Here is a 23,947-nt window from a genome sequence, read left to right on the forward strand (position 1 = left end):
GAAACCAGGCAAAAGACCATGCATAGGAGTTAAGAAGGCAGCAGAATTTTTGGCAAACTTACGAGACTGAGGAGACCAACGGTGAACTCCAGGGCTGCTAAAGCAACCAGGAGTTGAGGGGCCAAGATCTCAGAGAGAAGACCCATACTAGATATTAGCCTAACCCTCTGCAGTTCCACAGCCTGAGCCATTTTGCCTGGTTCTTACACCTCGTAGGGTGTGAGGCTAGGAAGCTAAGAAGCAAATCACTGAAAACACAAAACAGTTTTTGACAGTCTCCCAGTGTTGAACATAAAGTAATTGGAGTTCAGCAGTCTTGAAGGATATGGGATACTGGTACACACCATACGTTTTCGAACTATGTCTGAGAGTGTGAGCGAAAAAGGCTACCAGTCTTTCAAGACACCAGCCAACTTTGAGGCAACTCAGTCCTGAATTGGACAAAGGTAACTTGTCCCATCTCAGGCTGCCTATCAGAGACTAGGATGAACCTTATTGAAAGAAGTTCCCTTCATTCATTTTCTCTGTAATTTTTCATACGTAACACCTATATTTTAACTTAAAATCTCTGGACACACTAAGAAATAGGACTAGGCGAAAAACAGTAAATAGTAACTGTCCCACAGATGACTCAGTTATGGATGTTACTGGAACTGGACTTTGGTCTGGAGCTAAAGAGTAGTAGCTTTCTTTAGATAAGGACTCTCAACTTCTCCATTGTCTCTACTACCCTCTCTTGCCTTACTCCTGGCTTGGATCCATTACATTACGTTATTGATGCTGTAGACATTTGGGTTTACAACTGCTGCTTTACAGCGAGGGCTATATCTGTTTTATTCTTAGATATTTGGTCTTCCAACCACCGCCATAGGGATTTGCACACAAGAGGCATGGAAATGTTACCAGCAATCTGGCTTTCAGAGGATTTTTATTTAATCATTTTTGAACAGTGCTTATTATGGTCTTATGTTTTCTCTTTGCAGAGAAGGATGAGTAGAGGGGTTACAGTGTGAATCTTGATATAAACAGAAATGCTTGATTTTTTTGTTTGAGTTCTTTCTTGAAAAGGAAAAAACATCATGAGTGGCTACAGGGGAAAAAAATAAGAAAAGCAAGTTCAGACAGGCTTAAATAAAATTACAGTTGGCCCAGTGAGTGGCTTCCTGGGAATGTGCAACGTGCATGTTTGACATGAACTGCTCACATTTCTCAAATGATAAAGGATCAGGAATGAGACAGGCCTTTGTAAACCAGTGTCAGCTTGCTCTCTGTTCCAAGTGAAGAGCCATTACTTTGTTTCAATTTTTTTTTTTTTAAACAAAAGGATAGCCTCCCACTTCTGCAGTGTCCTTTCTTTGAAGAACATGTGCTTCTTAAAGCAGCAGACCAGGATGGTCCAAGAACAGAATTTTAGAAGCAGAGTAAGGTATACAGCTTATCCTGAGGACTTTTGAATCACAGTGCTGTAGAGTGATTTTCAGAGTGTGGTCTCAAAACTAGCACTGAGCATCGTCTGTGATCTTGTTAGAAGAGAAAATTTATGGGCTGAACCCAGACCTAATGAATCGAAATCTGGAGACGGGACTCAGGAGACTCTGTTTTAATGAGCTAAGTGATGTGAAGTGCGTTATATTTGAGGACCGCTGCTCTGGAGTACTGATGGTAATCCATACAGGGTTACTAGGTAGGGCCAAGATGTCTAAGCTGCATCTGTGGTGATGCTGTCGTGACCACACCCAGAAAATGTTGCACTATTCGTTTATCCATGTTATAATCTAATGGAGTTAGGGTCTTTGGGCAGTCTCTCCTCTGCCAGAAAATCATGTAATCTATCTCATGTATTAGAGGGGATTTTTTAAAAAGACAATTGGGTATGATTTTGCATTTTCTATAGACCATGCCTCCACCCACCACAAGAATTTCTTTTTATCCTGTGTAAAAAATGTTGATTAGCGAGATGAATCGGGCCTCTCAACTAGATGATAAAGCAATCAGGCATTATGAGGAAATCACATATCTTTTGAAAACAGAGAGAATCATTTTCCTTTAAGAGTGACTTGGAGGAAAAAATGACCTAAAATGACAGATAAGAATAATGGTACTTGGAGAACAGAGTCAACTTTCAGGGGGACAATGGATAGAATTGGGACAGGAAGTCAAACTTTTAAAGGCATACCTGTGTGCATCATAAAATGTATTTTTTTAAAAAAACAGAGATAAATATACACATACATTTTAATATCAAATATTAACTCTTCAATTCTTGGCCTAAGATTTCCGACAGTGATTTGACAATGACTTGATTATATTAACCAGTTTGGGTGTGGCTATTGTAAGAAGTGTGGCTGTGTGTTGTGCTCTCCATGGATTAAGTGATTTTTCGCCTGTGCCTATTCTCTAAGGTAAACAAACAAACAAAAAAATGATACAGTTGTTTAAGAAGTTTGAGATGATAAATGGTCTTAAAAATCTTACTGCTTTCTCCAGCCCCCTTTTTAAATGATTCAGCGAGATACTTTATTGTTAAGTGAGTGGAGACGCTTCCTGCTTCTAAGAAAAATATTCAAGAAGAGTATCTATACGTAGTTACTGTTCAGAAATTGCTAGCCATTTTTAGTACCTTGTACCGTTTTGTGAATTAACTCCCCCTGTTGACAATTCTATTAGTAGGCAAGTGACTTGGTCAAACTTATTGGTAGCACAATCTAGAAGGAATCTGAAGAGAATAAAGCTAGAGTTCATCAGTTATTCATCAATTGTTGACGTATTCAGAGTTAGGATCCCTCAATATAAAATTGGCTCTTTTTTTCTTTCATTTTTCTGCTTCCCTACCTGCTCCATCAGGTAAAGACAGTTACCTGGTTCTACCTTATTGGGTTTTGAAAGAACTCTAAGAAAAAAACAACAGAAACAAAAGAGATGAACTTACAAATTTCCAAGAAAGGATGACTTCCTATAATTGGCTGTTATGTCTAGGATGCTCACAGCACATTGCTCTTGCCGGGTCGCAAGTTGCTAGACTCTCAGAATCATATTCCAACGTAAACGCTAAAGCAGCTAAAGTGACCAGTGTAATGCATTGCCCCATATTCCTTGCACTTAGGTTCAGTTCCACCAAGTTGAACAAGAGGAGAGAGATGCTGATAGTGTTGATATGAAAGAGCCTGTGTCCATGAAAATATCCTGAAATGAGGAACTCTAGAGATTTGTTGCCCCATTGAATATTGCAGAAACAGAAAGTCAAGAGAAAAACTACTGTAGATAAGTATACATTTTGTTTGTTTCCTTACACTTGGAGATTCCGTGCAGTATATAGTTTCAACTGGGAATTTGGCATAAATGAGTTCACATTCCCTGTGACCGTGGGCAGAGTTTTTATGTTTAGCTTTCTCATGACGGAATAGCATTAGTTCATTTCTCATAGGACTGCTGAGAGAATTGACTGATGATGCAGGTAAAGTTCTAGGCCTAGGACATGGTACATAGTAAATGTTCAATACATGTTCTCTTCTAATTTAGGATATTTTTGTTATTTGCCATGTGGCTAATTTGACGTGTTAAAGATTTGTTTTAAAAATTAGAGTAGCCCCCCAAAAATAATAAATAAATAAATAAAATGAATTAAAAAATAAAAAAAATAAAAATTAGAGTGGCTGTTGTTTAAATGATTTCATTTATATGTCATCTTCCAGGTAGAGACAGGCAGTAGGACATTCACAATCAAATGACTTACAATGCAGCAAGCTCAATTTCTCCCTGAATGGGAGAAAACCTAGCCTTGGGAACTGATGGCTGGGTGAATACCAATTTCTAGTCCGGAATTTGAATGGGGAGGAGAAAAGACCCAGGGCAGTGAGTTGTTACTGGCACCACTCAGAAGTTTAGGAACCATTTGGTTGTTTAAGAAATTTATGACTTGCTAATGAATAATCCTCTTAACTCCATTGCCTCTGTAAAATGAGGCTCAAGGGGCAAGGTCAAGTTGGAACTTGCAGGGCTGTGACTGAGTGTAAACAATTGTAGGACTGCAGCTGTAAAGCAGAGGTGAGAGTACCTTAGTGAGTGATGGGAATCATTAAAGGATTTAAAATGTGATGGAAACCAGTGTGAATGTGACTGTGGCTTCGGTGCCTTAAGACCAGTATATGAATCTCTTGCCCACAAAGCAGCATGGGAGAAGAGGGGAAGGTACTTTTGTATAAGCCCAAGGAGAATCTCTTGTATCTGAAATAGCCAGGTTTTTTGTGTTTTTTTTTTTTTTTCAGAGATATTCTCTTTGTAACACTTTTTCCATTCTAAAAGACTACATGACTCCTTCCAGGAGTCTGAGAATTTAAAACAGGGGTGGGGGGTGGGGGGTTTCTGGACATTCAAGGGTCAGGAGATACTTGATTGCCAGAGAGAAGCAAGTGCCGTTTGCCATCTTACCAGGCTGCTCGGTGTGATTCTCGTGGTTTCAAATGTCAGAAGGAAGATGTGCCCAGGGTAATCACTGACTCAGAACCTGTGCCCAGGGTAATCACTGACTCAGAACCTGTAACTCAAGATATCTTCCCTCTGACCACCTGTCCTCTGACATCAGTTCCTGTGGGCCCATGGCCAAAACAAAGAGCAGAGTTCAAAGTGGATGTAAAAGGTCTTATTTCAGATCTTCCAGCACAGGGAAATAGCCCTGCATGGATTCACACAGGGTACCATATAGAAAACACAAGTGAGAAAGGGAAGAATTCAAGTTTGAAAACTTTGGAGGAACAGTTGCCTAATTAACTCATTAATTAGTTTATCCATAAATTGAATAAGTATTTGAGTACTTATTTTCTGCCAAGCAAAATGCTGGATGCTAGATTCCTGGTTAAATGTGCAACTGGGCTGATGGAAGTAGATGGTGTAGTGTGCTAGGGAGTAGCTTAGGCAATTTTGGTGTTCTGGGCTCAATGCACATCGCTCATTATGTTTTAAAAGGTGTTGCAAAGCTTGGGTTAATCTGGCAATGTGATTAGTTACTAATCAGCATGAGTGTGTTTATTTTCTTACTGTCTCAGTAAGAGGGACTTGATGATTAAATATAAATAGTTTCCATTAAATTTGAATTATAGAGTTAACAATAGTGAGTTAGCCTACATAACCCAAATCTTTCTTAATTTTTTTAAAATTTGTAAAATACCATGGTATATCATTCCAGGCAGCTGTTGTTGACCTTGAAATATGTGGATATCTATTAATTCAAATGACTAGTCATTATTTTGGTACATGGGGTACAGAATACCTTAAATCAGGCAAACCCAGACTAGTTAAATACTTGTTTGTAAAATATTTTTAGATCTGATTTTCCCTGAATGTGGGTATGTATTGTTTTGTATGAACAAACTCTCTATCAAATTTAGTAGCTTGAATTAGAAGTATATGTTTGCCAGCTACCTGCTACTTTTTGTTGTTTTTAGTTCTGAAAGTTTTTGCTGATGGTCTGCTCTAGCCAGTGATTATGAGAGAGAGAGTACTGGAGAGAACAGAGTTAAAGACACAGCCTCTGATCTCAAGAGCAATAATCTGTTGGAAGGAAGTGTGTGTGTTCACATAATCGGGCTGATAGGATAAAAGAGTCAAAGCCTCAAAGCATGGTTGAGAAAAGGAAGACATAAATTTGGTCTCGGGTGATTAAAGAAGCACCATAGAGAAAGGGAGGGCTTTTTAAAATGTAATACATTGAGAAAGTTGGGTTTGGGGTACTTACTAAGAAGCAGAATGTTATCGTGTTTAAGAGCTGGGCTCTGAAGCTGAATGCAAGTTCTTCCTCCACCACTTAGTAGCTTTGTGCCCCTGGAAAAGTTACTTTTCTGTGTCACAACTGTACACCTGTAATACGGGGATAATGGGAACTGTCTCATGAAGTTGTGAAGATTAAATGAGTTTTCACATTTATAGTGCTTAAAATTTTGATGGATACTGGATGCCACAAATATTAGCTGCTATTATTATTATTATGGTTTATTCACAATTATATATGAAATAGTGGAAACAAGCTTGTATTAGAGGCTAAATTCTAGTTTCACCTCTCATTTTAACAAGTCATGTGATCATGGGAAATGGGATAACTTCTGTTTTTTAATCCACCTTTTTTAAATTAATACACTCATTTTCCTTTCAATCTTATGATTTCTCTGAGTTCTTTTTAAATGGAATCATAGTTGATTTACAATATTATATTAGTTTCAAGCATATAGTCAATATTTTTATAGATTATACTCCATTTAAAGTTATTATAAAATATTGGGTAAATTCTGTGTACTGTACAATATCCTCTTCCCCTCCTACCCCTATCTTGCCTTCCTCCATTCCTTCTCCCCACTGATAACCACTCTGATCCATTCTCTATATATGAGTCTTTCCCTGTGTGTTATAGTCATTTATTTTATTTTTCAGACTCCACATGCATGTGATAACATACAGTATTTGTCTTTCTCTGACTTATTTCACTAGGCATAATACCTTCCAAATCCAACCATATTGTTGCAAATGGCCAAAGGGAATGGGCTAACTTCTGAAGCTCCTCATTCATTAGATAATAAAGTCCTTTCAACTCAGAAATACTAGGGGCATGATGCAAATGAATTCACATATTAAGCAACTGATTAGGAAACAGTAAAGTGGAGTAGTTAAGACCATGGGCTTACCCCATATCTTATATGCTACAAAAAAAGTCAACTCAAAATAGATTAAAGACTTGAATGTAAGACCTGAAATTGTAGAACTCTTAGAAGAAAACATAGTGGGTAAGCCCCTTAACATCAATCTTGTCAATGGTTTTGTGAATTTGACACCAAAATTACAAACAACATAAGAAAAAATCAACAAGTGAAACTATTGAACTGAAAGGTTTCTGTACAGCAAAGGAAACCATCAACAAAATGAAAAGACAATTTATGGAATGAAATGAGAGAAATATTTGCCATCTTATATGTAATAAGAGGTTAATATCCAAAATACATTAAAAAAATCATACAATGCAATAGAAAAAAATGATTTAAAATGTCAAAGAAACTGAATAGACATTTTTTTCAGAGAAGACCTATAAATGCCCAACAGGTACATGAGGAGGTGATCAACATCCACTAATCATCAGGGAAAATGCAAATCAAAACCACAATGAGATGTTGCCACATATCTGTTAGAATGGCTATCATCAAAAAGATAAGAGGTTACAAGTGTTGGCAAGGATGTAGAGAAAAGTGAACCCTGGTGCACTGTTGGTGGAAATGTAGACTGGTGCAGCTACTAAGACAAAGAATATGCAAGTTTCTCAAAAAAAAAAAAAAAAATTAAAAATAGAACCCCCATAGCAATCCCACTTCTGGGATTTGTATCCAAAGGAAATGAAAACAGGATCTCAGAGATCTATCTACACCCATGTTCACTGCTCCATTAGTCACAGTAGCCAAGATATGAAAACAACGTAAATGTTGTCAACAGATACATGGATAAAGAAGATATTCCATTATATGTATATGTATATATATATAAAATGGAATATTATTGAATCAAAAGAAAGAAGAAAATCTTGTCATTTGAGACAACATGATTAGATCTTGAGGGCATTATGCTAAGTGAAATGTCAGAGAAAAACAAATACTGTTATCACTTATACATGGAATCTAAAAAAACTGAACTCACAGAAACAGACTACAATGGTGATGACCAGGGGCTGTGGAGTGAGGAGGAAAGGGGAAAAGTTGGTCAAAAAGCATAAAATTCCAGTTACAAGGTGAATAATTTGTTGGGGATCTAATGTACAGCATGGTGATTATAGTTAATGCTACATTGTATACTTAAAAGTTGCTAAGAGAGTAGATCTTAAAAAGCACTCATCCCAAAAAAGAAATGGTGATTAGGTGACATGATGAAGGTGTTTCATGCTAGGGTGGCAATAATTTTGCATATATAAGTGTATTAAATCAATGCATTGTACACCTTAAACTTATCAATGTTATATGTCAATTATGTGTTAATAAAGTTGGGGGGGAGGTGCAGACCACGGGCTTAGGAGATTGACAGGCCCTTGTTTGGTGCCTGATTATTTAGTTTGCTGTTTGATGACAAGCAGACAACATAACCTCTCTGAGTATCATTTAATTCATCTATAAAATGAGGATAAGATTTACATTCCACTTAGAGGGTTGCTCATTGACTAAATGAGATGAGGCATGTAATCAACACGTACAGTGTCTGGTACACAGTGAGCACAACACACAGCAGTGATGATGATGGAGTCTTATGCGGGACATACAGCAGGGGTTCAGTAAGTTTTGGCCAAATGAATGACTAATGGAGCTTTTCTTGTTTTCTCTAAGTTAAGTGGCTGACAGGAAGCCCTCCTGAAGACATACAGAATTTTATAACTTAATGGAGTGTGTATTTATGGCTTGGATGTCTTATATAATCACTTTCCTTTTATTGCAAATCTGCCCAGCTTCTCTCTGCCTAAATGACATCAGTATCCATATTAAGAAATATCCTTGCCTGGCTCCAGCAGTCTTACCCACATGTCTATCTAAGATTTACTGATGCCAGCTATTGATCAAGAGCATCAGTGATGGGTTTTTAAGGTAGATGATCGTCTCAATTTGTTTGCCACTTTGCAAGTTTTCAAGAAAGCTGTACTGAATTAGAGGTTTTAATGGGCCTCATTTGTGAACTTGGGAGCAGAGATGAATGTCATAAAAAATAAAATCAAATAGGATAGGAAGTACACATTAGATGTTCTACTTCATTTCTACTTGGAAAAAAAAAATGTTTACTTTTCCTGTTGTCTAGGTAGTTCCATTCACAACATGACGTTCTGTGAAGTAGGTGAGTAGTGAAAAGAACTTCAAACCAAGAAGAGCTTTTCCTAGACATTAGGCAAACATCTTTTGAAGGTGATTTACTTAAAAAAATCCATACTCTTTTGGAAAAGGAATACAATTTGAACAGAGTTAATTTCAATATGAAATACTTTAGAAATGGAAATATATCTTTTGGTTCAGATCTATGAAGAGAAATAAAATATGTTGACTAGAATGTACTCCGTGAAGGTTGGGTTTTTTAATCTGTTTTGTTCACTTCTGTGTTCCCAGAACCTAAGGCAGTGCCTGGCATATAGTAGGTACGACAACAACGTATATTTGTTGATTAGATTGTTGAATGGAAATAACAGTCCGGAATTTGTCTCCACTTTGGAAAGGAACCAGAGGAAAGTCTGGGCTTTCATGTGCCCGTTAGGCATTCTTACTTACTCACATACATAAATGAAATGTTTACTTTGATATTTCAGCAGGTATGTACATTATCCTTCATAAACCAAGTTGGTGGTAAAAAAAAAAAAAATCGTTTTTTTTTTTTTATATTATATCATCACATATAATTCCCCAATACTACATCAACTCCTGGATCACATCAGGGGATTGTGAAAAACTGCCTTGCCATGATATCTGAATTTTTCATTTAAAAATCAACTCCAGTAACACTCAAGTCATTTACAAGTTAGACTCCCTGGAAATGTTGGTGGCTGTATTTGCATACTTTATCCATTTAAAATGTTTTTAGAGGATGGAACGTTTATGGGTGGGGTGGGGGATGGTTCAGATGGTAAAGCAGGTGATGGGAAGCAGCAGATGAAGCTTTGTTCCCTGGCCTGCCTCTCACCACCTGCTGTGCAGACTGGTTCCTAACAGGCTGATGACCGGTACGGTACCCCTGCTGTAAGCCACAAGAAACCAAAGCAAAATGAGGTTCACGCTGTAAGAATCAACTGTACCCAGAAATAAGACATACCAAAAAGAAGTGTGCTCTATTTAGAACCTGTGAGGTGGAAATCAGAAATAGGTTTCTATATAAAACTTCTCTTGCTCTTCTTTTCCAAGCAAGAAGAAAACTAACATTTGTTTAGAAAATGGCTTCTGTGTTTCAGCCATGGTGCCAAGGGCTAAGTGGCAATTATGAAAAAAAATCATTTTTAGACACCTCAGTACACTGCTTCGTCCCTGTATTAGTCACTGGGATGCGACAGTATCATTGTGTCCTCCCAGCTCTGTGGAGCAGCTGGGGACCTCTCTTTACACTGCAGCCTGCGGGCAGGGTGGCTGTGCTCGCGCGTCTCACATTGGCACCCAGGATGGGGGCTTCATGGTGGACCCTCTGAAGCGTACTCTTCTCGTGGTGGTCAGAAGCTCGCAGAGGAACAGGGCGGACACGTCTTAAGGCGTAGGCTTCGAGCTGCTGCACTATCTTCCATTCGGGGCCCATGTAAATCACATGACCAAGCCCACCATCAAAGCCCAGAGGGGTGTGCTTCTCCCATGGACATCAGAGAAAGGAAAGGAATGCTTGCTCAACAGTAACCTCACTTACCTTCTTACTTAGCCTCTCGGTGCCTGTACTTCCACACCTGTGCATGGGTGTTATGATTATTACCTTAGAGAGTTGTTGTGGGGATCATGTGTCTAAAATCACATCTAAGTATTCTCAACAGATAAACCTTTTTATTCTCTCTTCTTTGCCTTCTCACCTTCCTCCCTAGCACATCTGGTTTGTAAGTTCTGTCCTGCCCTCCCCAGCCCCCTAAAGAGCATTATTAGAGTATCCATCATGGTGTGATACACATCAGTAGGGCAGGGATGGGTTAAGTTTGCTGAATGGAGATGCTCTTGTCTGGGCATTGCTTGTTCTCTCTGCCAGTCTATCTGGTGAAGCCAGTTAGAACCTTCACTCCTCTTGTTTCCGCATCCCCTGTAGGATCTCACGTCGTTGTACCTCCTTACTCTCTAACTCCCTCCTGCTTCTCTAACTCCCTCCTGCTTGTGTTTCTTTCAATTTTATCTGCATATTCAAACCTTCTCTTGAGATTCTTTTTATACACAATTTTGTATGCTCCAATATTGATCAGAATGTACTTACTTTTCGGGCTTTTATTTTTTTCCAATTCTCTGACAAGAAATCAGTGAACGTTTTTTAAAGCTCTTAAAGATATTTAGAAAAACTTTAAGTGATTTTTTTTTCTGGCTTATTTGTCATAAATTAGAACCAACCAGAATTTTTAGAAAGTCATGTCCCCAGTGTTTGGCAGGAAATAAAGTTCTGTCATTGAGATATTTTCAGCTTTAGCAGGAAAAATTAGATTTTTGACTGTTTACCTTTGGGGCAAATGGGCTAACTGAAAGTTGTTAAGCATATCCAAATACTTCATTCTTTCCCTTTATTACAGAAGGATTCCAGTGATATTCCAGTGGGTATTTTCTTTGGGTGGCATGTGATGAGCTGAATGACACTAAAATCTGCCTCCTTCCTCCCATGGGAAAACTGTAACTATCCAGAAGAAGATGTGATTTCAGTAATGGTGCACATGTCTCAAGGAGAGTTACTCATTAAGAGTAACCTCAGACATGCTGGGGCATCTTTGCTTCCATTTGACTTTTGCTAAGTTGAAGCCTGCCCATTACATTCACCCCTTTCACTTTCTTCTCTGCCTGCCCTCCCTCTGCCCCCAAGTTTCTATTTTAACCACTTCTCAATTTCTTTTTCAATGTTTATCATAGCATTTAGCAGTCAGTGTTCAGGGAGACAAGGATAAACAAGCAGTGTTGTTAATATTCTCCAAGAGTTTACAAGCTGAATGGAGACTCAGAACATGCTCTGATGAAGTTACTACGCAAGACATTGGTCAAGGTCACGTTGATGGTTCAGTAAGGAAACTTAGAAAGAGGGGATTGAAGACCTTGTTAAGCTTTCAAGCCTGATTGACAGGGAAACTGGTCCTGTTGCCAATATTCTGGTTAATAATTACAACACTCACCATTTATTGGATTCCTTTTCATGTAATCCTCACAATAAATGTTATCTTCCCCAATAACCAGAGAGGAAACTGATGCCCCAAGACATTAAAAAAATATTATGGGGCCACTGCAATTAACTGACAGAGCTGAGATTTGAAATTTAGACGTGTGGACTTTAAAAGCTCATTGGAGGTGATGCAAGTTCCATCACCTTTTTAAAGACCGACTTGTAAACACTTAGAGACTTTGAAATAGGTTTTCGATAAATCAGAAAAAGGCCAGACCAGTAGTAATAAGAGCCTAAACTCCATTGGGAATAGAAAACAGGGCTTAAGTGTGAGCTGCATTTGTTAAAAGCCACCAGGACTTGGCCAATCACTGGTTCTAATCATGGAAAGGGGAGAGGGTGAGTCTCCCAGGGGGGTGCTTGCGGACATGTTGGGCACATGGAGCTGTCATGAACAAGACAGCCCGGTTAGGAGGAGGACCTACTTTGAGCAAGAGACAGATGGGGCAATAACAAGGTAGATTCGGACCCGTCTAATAAGGAGTTTGGTGCCCACATGGAGCTGACCATGAAGCAATGGGAAAAATAGGACACGGACTTTAGAGGGAAGAATAGTCCAGGGATCTAGAGATAGCTACCTATAGATGCTTATTAAAGCGATTCAACTAGACATGATCGTTCTGGAGAGTGTTGAGACAGAAGAAAAACAACATACATTTAGGTGTTAGGTAAAAACAATGAAGACAGTGAAGTCGGAAGACAGTTGCGGGAGGCAGGGGAAAACCGGGAAAGTGGTACGTTCGATTTCTATTGCTCTGTAACAACTTAGTGGCTTAAAAGAACCCACATTTAATATCTCATAATTTTCATGGGCTGAAATCTGGCACCTGGATTCTCTGCTAAGCGTCCCTCAAGGCTGAAATCAAGGTGTCAGCTGTCTGTGTTCTTATCTGCAGCCTTGACTAAGGAAAGATCCACTTCCCAACTCCCACCTGTTGGCATGATTTATTACCTTGCAGTTGTGGGGTTGATGTCCTCATTATCTTGTTAGCTGGTGGACAGTAACCACTTTTAGCTCCTAGAAGGCACTCTCAGGTCTTTGCCACATGGCTTTCTTCTTAAGCCCTCTCACAATGTGGAAACTTACTTTTTTCATGGGATGCAGCTGAATTTTTTAGGTTTTGAATTTCTTATGTCTAGAAGGTCTCTTAAAAGCTTACCTGATTATGCCAGGCCCACCCAACATAACCTCCCCTTTGATTAACTCAAAGTCAACTGGTTTGGGGGTCTTAATTACATCTGCAAAATCCCTCCTTGGCCTATAACATAACCTTTGCAGGAGTGAACGGCATCATGTCAGAGTCCTGCCCGTGCTTAAGAGGAAGGAATTATATGTGTTATATACACCAGAGGTGGGCATCTTGGGGGCCCTCTTAGAAATGTCCTTACCATTGTGGTAGCACAGTCTAGCAAAGCAATTTCATTCCGACAGACTACTGAGTACCAAGAGATGTAGGTTTGAGGAATAATGTCCCTTGCTTCTAGGAGTCAACATTCTAATGACAGTGACAGACCTAGAATGAATAGCTTTTAATACTCTAGAGAGATGAGAGGATGCTGACTGATTAAAAAGAGATGTTGGATTTAGGTGTTAGGCTCTTTGAAGTGCTCTGAGCAGAATGGTGGCAGCTAGGGTGAGGTTTTGCGTGGCAGGGGAATGAATGATCATGAACAAGCAATATGTGCGTGCAGATAAGAGTCTTAAAAAGTTTATCAGTGAAGCAAAGGAGAGAGGGGATTTTTACAGTGGGTTAATAGAGTAGGGGACCATTTGCCACTTCTAAATTTTAGAATGGTCAAGACCTTAGGAGGTTTGTAGTAGTAGGGAAAGAATTGGTAGAGTGGGGAAAATGAATGGGTGTTTTCCCTCCCCACTTAACTTCTACCAGCACTTCAGGAAACTTCAGAATGACAGAGATCTTTCTCTTCTCTTAATAGTATTTCACTTATTTAACAGTCACATAGCACTTATTGTGTGCCAGGCCTTATTTGTAAGCACTTGGCAAATATTAACTTATAATATATGAAAGATGCATACCTAGTACAAGGTCAATGAGCTTGTAAGTAGTAGAGTTAAGATCCAAACCCAGGAAGTTTGGCTTTGGAGCCCATACGTTTAACCACTGCACTATCACTAGCAGGCTTTTCTGCATGGTTGTGTTGGCCATTACTTGTAAGAAGCCTTGTCAGACCCCTTGCATTGTTACTGCTCTACTGGGAAGCTTTCTGCATGGTATGCATGGATTCTCCAGCCAGATGGTAAGCTCCTGGAAGGCACAGAACAGGGCTCCCCACTGCCCTTCCTTCTTCATGGCATCTTAAATGTAATAGATGCCAATAAATATGTATTGATTTGATTTAAGCTGGGATCCTATCATTTACTTCCTCATTTACTTTAATCTCTATTGATTATAAAATTAATGGGGTGGTATGTAATTTGGATTTAACTACTTAGCCTGTAACTGTGATTTTATGACTTTCAACATCATGATAAATCTGTGACCTCTTTGAGGAGTTTCTTGCTTTATAAAATAGATTTCACCTAATTAAAAAAAGGGAATGAGTATATCATAGTTCTGAGAACCATTATCAGTAAGGGAAAAGAGACGATTGCCTGCTGGCTTCTTGGATTGTGTTTTAGTCTCCAAATGATGGAGGCACTACGTGAGAGAGCACCATGGACTTGAGTTGATGTTACTGAACATTGGAAAGGAAACTCATTCAACTTTGACAGAGATCTTGTCATTATTTTACCCCCCTTGCTGGTATTGTCTTTGCTCTTTATCAAGAATCAAACAAAATAGTTGCTTTTCTATTAGTGCCAATCACTATTTATAATTGAGCTTAATGACCATTTTTAACTTCAAGGTCATCCGTGTATTCAAACCCACCGCAGGATAATATTTTCCATCCCCTGGTGTATGTGGATGCTTCAGATAGTTGCAGGTGGCCCTGATAGAGATGTGTTGTGACTATCCTGCTTTTTTATCCATGTGTTTCTCCCACACAGGAAGGGAAATCCAGGGAAGGTTGTCCATCCTTGCCCACTTGTATCTGAGAAAGTCCCTTAATTTGCCTCCTGCCTATTACAAAAGCATTTGCAATGATGTTGGGAGTTAGAGGGAAGATAGGATTAAAGTTACTTTTTGATTTATTTTTGAATGCAAAAGGTGATTACTGATGAAAACTTCTGAGCCCGGGATTCTGTTGTTTTTGCTTTGATCACCTAGATGCACTACAGTTAAAGAAAACAAACCTTATTGCTAGAAATGACACTTCTCAGGGGGATTGGATTTTACAGCCTTTTTTTTTTTCCTTCAGAATGCTACATAAAAAGTTACACCTCTGTGTTCTCCTTCAAAGTACTTGTACATGAAGTGAGCATCAAGGTATTTATCCCCTGCTGACTCTTTAGCTACATTTGATCAACAACAGAGAGAAGAGCACTGATGTTATTTTATTTTTCTCCCATGTATTTGGTGAGTGTTTGTGCATGAATGCTGTGTGTGTGCATATACACAAGTGTGAGTGAGGGTGTAAATGTGAATGCATCAAAGAACTAGAGATTGTGACTGATTTGAAACCAAAACGTTTAAGATTTGGAAGTTTACAGATAATGAGATAAATGGTACAGTGAGGAGTTGCTAACTTGAGCTTTGAAAACTCTTCAAAAAACACTTTTTGTTTACTTAATTCTCTTTGTATAATGGTACTTCTCTGCCTGTATCTTTGAGATTACCACAAGTTCATTTTCTAACAATCTCAAGACATGTTTTCCAATATCGAGTCTTTCTCCCCCACAGCACGTTCTATATCGAGAAACAGTATGGTCTAATGATTAAGATTACTGTCCCTCTGTTCAAATCTTGTCTTACCACTGTGTGACTTTGGGTAAGTGCTTTAAATTCTCTGAGCTTCAATGCCTCATCAGTAAAACAGTGATACAAAACAGTAGTTACCCTTGAAAAGGTTATTACTAGATTAAAAGAGTAAGTGTTTTCCAAGTGTTTAGAATAGACGCCTGGTACACAAATGGTTCTTTCCAAGTGTTTGCTCTAATTTCTGTAATTACTGTGGTACAATTATAATCTAGAGTAAAATCAGGGAGGAGTACAATATAAATTGCTGCATACTCAGTTTATTTTAGTAGCTATTTTACTTTTTGGAAAGAATGAGGAGAAAAGAATAGGGGAAATGATTTTATGATGATATTAGAAAAATTACACTTAAGGAAATAGATATTTGCTTATAAGAAGTTAATATGGGCTTTTAATTTTCTCACCTCACTCATGGAAATCCACATTAGTGTGCGATTTCAGGTATGCTAATGATCAGCCACACCACTTAGCTGTACTAGGACGGGTAGGAGGAGGTAGGGGTAACCAGCTCTAATAACTTTTGTTTACTATTTGCAGCATTGCCCTAAAGCACTGAGAGCTATGTTAAACCTTAAGTTAAAGCACATAAAAAAGCAAGAAACTTGCATCTTAATCTTTAAGGGATTATTAGGCAGAAACATGTTCCTAAACACCTAGATTAGGCTATTCTGGTAACACATCATTTTTATGAAGTTCATAATATTTCATAAATTAGAGCAAAGCACCGATTTTCATAGTTTCTTTGGGTGATCATATAAAGCATAGCTTAGACACTCTGATGAGAGAGAATTGGCTCTATTCCTCATGCTTTGTGTTTGGTTGGACGTATTGATTATGATGTTTTGGGTCATGGGCAGGAAAGAGTACAAAAAGTTTCATCTTAAGGGAATTTATTGACTTGAATCATTGGACAACCTGGACGTAGTACAGGCTTTGGGATTGGTTGATGCGATAGCTCTATGAAGTCACCATGATCCTGGGTTCTCTCTATCGCTGCTCTGCCATGGACAGTGTTTGCTTCATCTCATACTGGTTCTTCATAATCATGGGATGCCTGCTTGGAATAATTGAGGCATACACGTTCCCTTGTGTATGTCCAGAGAAATGAGAGCTTCTGTTAACACATTCTGTTCTATTCTAGTCTTTCTCCTTTATAGTAAAATTAAGACATTATAATGACTTTAAAGTTATGACACTACCTGAAGACTGTAGGTAAATTATTTAATGGTAGATTTCATTTCCAGAGACTAAAGAGGGCATTACAAAATGTTTGTATTAAAATGGGGTGGGTCTGTTAGGGTTAAGAGCTCTGAGGTAGAGCCTTGGAAGCTACATTTTGGAATTTGGGTCACATCCTTAGGACAGTGGAAAACCATGGAAAAAGTTCAGTATGTGGAATCACATGATAGAATTTTCATGATAAAAAGATCACCAAGACTACTGTTTGGGGAAAAGATTAAAGGGGGAGACTGGTGTGTCTGAAAGACCTCACTCTTTTTCTCCATTATGAAATGAAAGCCATTTTATGTCGAACACCCCACCAGGGAAAGCCATGCTAGTTTCAATCTTAGTTACTTCAACTGTCTTTTAAGTTGCCCTTGAATTTATGCAAATCACAATTGATCGTCCTCCAACAATAGCAACAACAACAGAAAATAGAATGTTGTAAAGAACAAATATTGATTCTTTTAGATATTTAAAATGTGGTGAGATATGAGAAGAGCTTCAAAAGCCTTAGAATAGTTATGAAAGGGAGCAGCTTTATAGTATGGGCTGTGTTTCGCGACATGCAGATATTTTATCTGAATACTGCTTGATCCCAAGCTTTGCAGCGCTGGCTACGGAACTGATTCTTCCACAAAACTGCTCAGAGTTAACGAATCTATTGCCTGTTCTCTCTTCATGTCAAGTTTCTGTGTGTACATCTTTGTAGTATTTCTACACTACTAGTGTTCGGACTTTGGGACATATGATAAAGATGAGAAGCACTTGAACACTGAGAACTGGAGTTGTAGTTGGGCAGTCAAGTCAAAGAAAAAATGATACCACATCCATATAAGCAAGGATAACTAGGTTAAGATATTAATGGACAAAATTGAAAATTGGTCAGGAATTTTAAAACGCAGACACTTTGCAGACTTCAAAATATGCCCTCACCTCACCTAAGAACTCTCCAGCAAATCCTGTTAGTTCACCCTTTAAAATGGATCTCTAATCTCTTACCTTACTGCCACTACCTTGCTCCAGGCTGAAAGCACTTTTCCCATGAAGTTTTTTTTTTTTTTAATTGGAGTATAATTGCTTTACACTGTTGTGCCAGTTTTTGCTCTATACCAAAGTGAATCAGCTGTATTTATACATATATCCCCATATCCCCTCCCTCCCTTGACTCCTTCCCACCCTCCGTATCCCAGCCCTCTAAGGCATCATCCATCATTGAGATGATCTCCCTGTGCTATGCAGCAGCCTCCCACTAGCTATCTATTTTACAGTTGGTATTGTATACATGTCAGTGCTACTCTCTCACTTCGTCCCAGCTTCCCCTTCGTCCCCTACCCCGCGTCCTCATCTATTCTCTACATCCGCATCTTTGAGACAGCCTCTGAACTAGTCTCTCTGCTTCCCCTGGGATTTTTCACACCCATGGGGAACAAAAGTTGTGCTTTCCCAATTCTCGGGGGTGGGGGGGGGTAGGGATTTTAACAGAATGTCCTCCATTTCTAGTTATTCAGCCTTAATATTTTCTTAAATATTTGGTGTTAGTTCCCAAACAAGAAAAGCCCAGCAAATTGATATTAATGGAGAAAAAATTGAAGAAAGTTAAGTTTAAAAACTTAATTTTGGGGGACTGTGCCTGGTATTTTATTATAATAATGCTTCAGTAGTAATAAATAGCATAATGTGTCTATGATAATAAATAGAATATCTAATATAAAATAAATAAAATGATGCTTTGTTACATATATCTGTATCATGATTTTCTCCTAAGTTAAAATTTTTTAGTTCACAGGGTGAAATTTAATATGTCACAATTTAACAGTGTTTTGCAAAAATAATTAAAATTTCTGGGTCTCACCATCTTAAACTATCTGAGAACATCTGTGCTACTGGAATTGAACCCACTTATACTAAAATGTGTATTGATTGAACTAAACTTCATTCAGTCAATAAGTGAGTGACTCTATGAGCTGGAAGCAGCCTTTTCTAGGATGGGATTCAGAATCCAGAGAGGGAATGAGGTTAGATACAGTAAATCAGTGAAACCAGACCAAACCTGGCAGCTAAACAGTTGAAGTGGAGCAAAACAGAATGTGGAGTTAAAGCAGCAAAAGTCAAAAGCCATAAAGCAAAGATAGATGGCGGCGGTAGAAACAAATGGGTCCCAAACCACTGAGCAATATTTTTAAAATGCCAATGAAGAAAAGTAGTTTTTCTAGCCATCTCATCAAAACTGTCTTTGGTCAAAGCTTTATTCTCTCTTTGGAAAAAAAAAAAAGAAAAAGGCTGGGAGATGGGAAGAAATCATAGTTCTTTATGGAGGTAACTGTGATGACAGGAGAGCAGGAAATAGAGGAAAGCTACAGCTTCCAAAGCAAGAGTGACAAGGAAGAGGTGTAATGGTAACAAAACTTGGGGTGGAGGATTAGCCCTGAGGGGCACAGGAGGGCATGCACGGTAAGGCAAATTGGAAACAGGAATGTATTAAAGCACGTGTTCCCCTAAACAGTCTTTCAGTATGTGCTTGACCATAAGCACATTCAGATGCAACCAGTAACCCAGGTTGGGGAAGAAAAAAGTATAACACACATGACAGACCAGTAGCTAAACCACTGAAATGCCAAGATCCTCCATGAAAAAGGTTTTAAAAAAAAGTCAACCAGATGAAGTGGTCATTGGATGTACATGGGCAAGTTACAGAAGAACAAAATCCAAATGACCGGTAAAAGGGAAAAATTAATCTCAGAGAATTGCTAAGTAAAATAACAAGATTTTTCTACCCATGATTTGGACAAAGCTTAAAAATATGTAACATCTGATGCTAGTTAGAATGCAGAAATATGTTGTGAGTTTGTCCCTATCATTTTAAATTAAAAATAGACCTTGCCTTTGATGTAATAGTCTTGTCTTTATGAATCTATTCATATGTACACACACACACACACACACACATATATATATTTTTTCGTTGCAGCATGGTCCATAGTAGCAAAAATTGGAAACAAAGTGATTTTGATCACTAGGAGATGAGTTGAATAGACTGTGGTGTGTCTATACTGTGGATTAAGTGAGATTAAAAATGAGAATGTATTGATACATTTGATATGGAGGATTGCGTATGATATGTTGTAAAATTAGCAAAGCAAGTTGTAGGTAATATGTAAAGCATGATGCCCTGTTTTTGGTTAAAACAAACAAAACAAAGCCTTAGTATTTGTGATCGTGGGTATATAGTTAGGCATGATGAAAGGCGTTCGATTAAACATATCAGACTGAAAGTTAACATTGAAAGTGGTATCGGAATAAAGGATAAGAAATGAAAGGAAAAAAAAAAGATTCACAATTCTCTAAACCACTTGATCCCAAGCCTTTAGATATGTACCTTTCTAAGGATTATAAGCAAGTACAATAGACATTTAAGACTGGTAGTGGGGTTATGGATGGTTTTAATTATCTTCTGTTACTTATTGTTTTATTGTAACTTATTAAAATGGGCATGAATTCTATCATTAGAAAAAAATCAAATTTATTTCAAAACTAAGGAAAAATATGTAGATGATATTAAATTCATTTATCAATAAGGAAACTGAACCTAGCTGCCAACAATGCCTTTCCTAAGATTCCAGTTAGTAAACGGTGGAAATGTGATTTGGGCCCCAGGTTTCACCAAAATGACAGAAATTTTAGACTAATATAAAAAGACAAAAGTAAGAAATTTGAGAAGGAAGGCACTTTTAGCAAAAAAGGATTGGAGGAAGAAACAAACCACAAATGTGCTAATGCCAAGAATTAACTAGTTAGGAACACAGTGTTGTTTGATCACCTTGATCTGTAACAGGGTGAAAAAGTTTCAGGAAAGTAAAAACCAGCGATTGTATCTGGGGCTTAAAGTGGTGAGTGAGGGCGGTTAGGGAGGAGGAACCCAGAGACTGTGCTCTTGCCTGTTTTACATTTGTCAAATTAGGAAAGGCAGTGACTAAAGGAACTTCACATTATGGCTGAAACAAGATGCAGATGGTTCTAGCTAATGACGAGACAGGCGACTGTTAAGGCCCTTGCTAAACCAAGTGCAACACACTTATTAAATCATTTAACCCTCACAACAACTTATGAAGTAGATGCTGTTTGCTCCATCCTGCGAATGAGGACATGGCAGAGGTAGAGGAAAATGTTGGAAATTATCAAGATGACCTGGTAGTAAGTGTGGATGTGAGATTTGAGGTGCGACTGCCAGTCTCCCGGGCACATGATCTTTATCGCTCTACTGGGCTGTTGGCGGGTAGGGAGGGACCATGAAAATCCCTTTCTAGTTATGAAAATCATGTGGGTCATTTGGGATACATACTTTCTCTTGGGGCGAACGGAGACAGAATCAATTTGCTTATAAGACCTTATAGCTGTGTATGTTTTCAGGCCCTTTCTTGTGTATAAACAAATATGAAGATGCCCACATATGTGGACTTCGGCTGCAATTTTAAAAAACGTAGATCACCATTTGCTATATGGTCAGCACTTTGCTGTGGGTATCACAGACATCTTTCTGAGTCGGTGCATACAGATTTTGTTCAGTGTTTTTAGCTGCTACATAATTTTCCATCACATGTAATTGTTGGAGTTACTTCTTGTTCGTTACTTTGCTAGATTAAGCAAGAGGAATTAATTTCTGCCTTTAGCTCTACCCTTCTGTGTCCCACCCCCCCACCCCCCCCACACACACAAAGGAGGGAAGGTTAATAAACTGACTTTCAATTAACTAACTCTAGGAAGAGTTCAAAATTATTTAGGTTAAATACTGTTTAAGAGAAGCATGAAACAGACTCTGACAACTGTGCTGTTTTAGCCTGTAGTGTGTATGTGTGTGTGTGTGAATTACATGTAATATATATTACATACTTCTATAACCTAATGTACTAATAATTTAACAAATATTAAATAAAAAGGCATCGCTAAATCCTTCCTGATATATGAGTTTTGCAGTTTAGCTTTTCTTAAGGTGAGATAGAGGAGGGTTTGGGTGCATTCTGCCAGCTAAATGCTATCGAGTCTTTTAGCTGAGATCACAAAATGTAATGAATAATGTACACAGATTAGCAGTCTTTTATAATATTAATCGCAACAAGAGGCCCATTTGTGCCCCATAAAATGCAAACCTTGCCTGTTTTATTTATGAAACAAATGTACATCTTAGGCATTCGCTGTCCTTTGTAGAAAGACACAGTGGATTGGAAACTCTGAGTTGATCACATGGGAGTTCATAAAATGCTCAGTAGATTTTTGTGACGTTTGGCTGAGACCTTGTGAAAGGAGACAAACATGTAAATGAAGTCAACTTCCCAGACCTCTGGGATCCATTACAGCTCAAGATGCTCTTAACACATAATTAGCCAGGGCTGTTAATCACGTTTACCAGGTGTTGAGTAATGAGCTGAGACAGGGTATCTGCTGTGACCACTTTCTTCTCTGATTTGGTTAGGCAAGTGAATGCTGATAGGATCCCCACCCCAAGTCTACACTCTGAAATATGACTCGGCGTTATATTTTTTCTTTGCTGTCATCAGTCTCTTGATCACTGAGATCTGTGACATTCTCAATAAAAGCACAGAAGTAAATCTGTCCAAAAGTCCCCCCTGAGTGCTCTTAATGAATGCGTGTACCCTGGCTTTCTTGTGTTTTCTTTGCCTCTTTTCTCGTTCCAGTCTGTATCTGATTTGTCAGTTAGTTGTTGAGAGACAAATCCAAACATTTGTGAATAGCAGGTAACTCAGTCTCAGCAAATGGACTACTTCTGCATCTGGATCACAGAATGTCCGACCCACAGTGACCCACCTCATCCTTTTACAAATTTTCTCAGTGCTTCAGTAGTGCAAGAGTTACAGCTTTTGTGCTGTAAGTCTCAGTTCAGCTCTTTCAGTTGTTTTCCCATGAATCCATTCTCCTTGGACAAAATGGAAATCATATAAATGAAACTTAACCTTTTACACCCCTAACCCTCATCATGGTCCCTCCTCCCTTCGGTACCCCTGCAAACAGTTTTTGCTGATTCTTCCAAACTTTTGACAGAATTGTATTGCGTGTCAGTAGAATTTTCAGTAGAAAACATATAGCATTGTTAAATTCGAAGTTTTTTGCTTTTGTTTTTAGCTAGTAGAATCATACTGTATCTGTAGAGCTGCAATGTTTTTAGGGTATGCCACAATTTATTTAGCCCTTTCCCTGTTGATAAACTGAGAGTTGTTTGCAGCTTTTCACAGCTTTAATGAATATCTTTGTCCATGCCTCCTTGGTTTGTGTGTGTGAAGACCACTGCAAGTTGGCAAACTGTGACCAGCCACTCAGCCAAATCCAGCCCACTGCTGTTTTTGTGTGGCCCACAAGCTAAGAATTGTTTTAACATTTTTAAATAGTTGAAAAACTGAAAAGATGAATAATATTTTTTGATGTGAGAAAATTATAAGAAATTCAGATATCTGTGTCTGTACAGTTTTATTGCAGCACAGCCATACCCACTCATTTACGTATTATCTGTGGCTGCTTTTCAACAGCAATGGCTGACTTGTTTTCACAGAGACTGTAAGGCTCGCAAAGCCTAAAATATATACTTTGTCCTTTTACAGAAAAAGTTTACTAATGTCTGTGCTAAGGTCAGTAAGAAGAAAAAGAATTTCTGTATCACACAGCATGAAAAAACTAACAAACTGCAAAATGCCCCCCTTTAAATGGTTGTATAAATGTGCAGTGTGTAGGAGAGAATGTTTATTTCTTCACATCTACATCGATTTTTTTCCAGATTTTATTGGAGTATAACTGCTTTACAATGTTGTGTTCGTTTCTGCTGTACAACAAAGTGAATCGGCTGTATGTATATCCCCATATCCCCTCCCGCCCACCCTCCCTATCCCACCCCTCTAGGTTGTCACCAAGCGTTGAGTTGATCCCCCTGTGCTAGCCATCCATTTTACAGTTGATAGTGTATATATGTC

General features: G+C 38.4%; 1 protein-coding gene across 3 annotated transcripts in view; it reads left to right on the forward strand.

Moving 5' to 3' along the window:
• Window positions 1-23,947, forward strand: part of FHIT (fragile histidine triad diadenosine triphosphatase) — a 1,404,433-nt gene that overhangs the window by 716,156 nt on the left and 664,330 nt on the right. The gene's annotated exons all lie outside the window — the stretch shown is intronic.

Source organism: Hippopotamus amphibius, chromosome 13 (genome assembly GCF_030028045.1).
Source record: "Hippopotamus amphibius kiboko isolate mHipAmp2 chromosome 13, mHipAmp2.hap2, whole genome shotgun sequence".
In the NCBI taxonomy this organism is placed as follows: Eukaryota; Metazoa; Chordata; class Mammalia; order Artiodactyla; family Hippopotamidae; genus Hippopotamus; species Hippopotamus amphibius.